We start from the raw sequence: 641 nt of genomic DNA on the forward strand, positions 1-641 counted from the left end.
CCTCCTCCTCCTCCTCCGCTCCTTCTGGCCACCATTCCTCTTCCTTCTCTAGGCTCCCCCCCTGCCCACCACCGACCTCCCACGCAGCCTGCACTCACAGAAAAATGGCCCCCCGCGGTCGGAGACGAAGTGGAGGAGGACGTTTCTAGTCAGGACATTTGGGGGATCTCCACTGGTGAGTGTGAGTGCAGCGACACCAACACAGGCGATGAACGCCGGCCAGTCCTCAAGGCCTGGGCAGGACGGCGCATCCGAGGCCACCCCATACCTGGGGCGACCCTAGACGTCATGCTCCCATTCCAGAAGGCGGAATCCAATTGCCGAAGTCCGAGGAAATTGACAGCAGCGGGAGCCCTTTTCTTTGCAAGTCCAGTTCCAAGTGGACGGATCACGGGTTCTCCCTCCAGCCACCGCGAGGTCAAGACACAGGGATTTGCATCACCCAGGACTCAGCCAGTGCCCTGGACGCCTGGCTAGGGCCTGTGCAGAGAAAAGCTAGGCGTGGGGCCCATGTCCCCCTAGGCAGAGGCTCCTGGGGATGTGGGCGCTCACCAAGAGATTGCCCCTTCCATCCTCCTGAAGCCGTGTGGAGCCTCAGCACTGCACCTCTTGGACTTCACCCGGGGATGCCACCAGCTCCC

Source organism: Sapajus apella, unplaced genomic scaffold, assembly GCF_009761245.1.
Source record: "Sapajus apella isolate SASKATOON/1434 unplaced genomic scaffold, GSC_monkey_1.0 scaffold1191, whole genome shotgun sequence".
Taxonomy (NCBI): domain Eukaryota; kingdom Metazoa; phylum Chordata; class Mammalia; order Primates; family Cebidae; genus Sapajus; species Sapajus apella.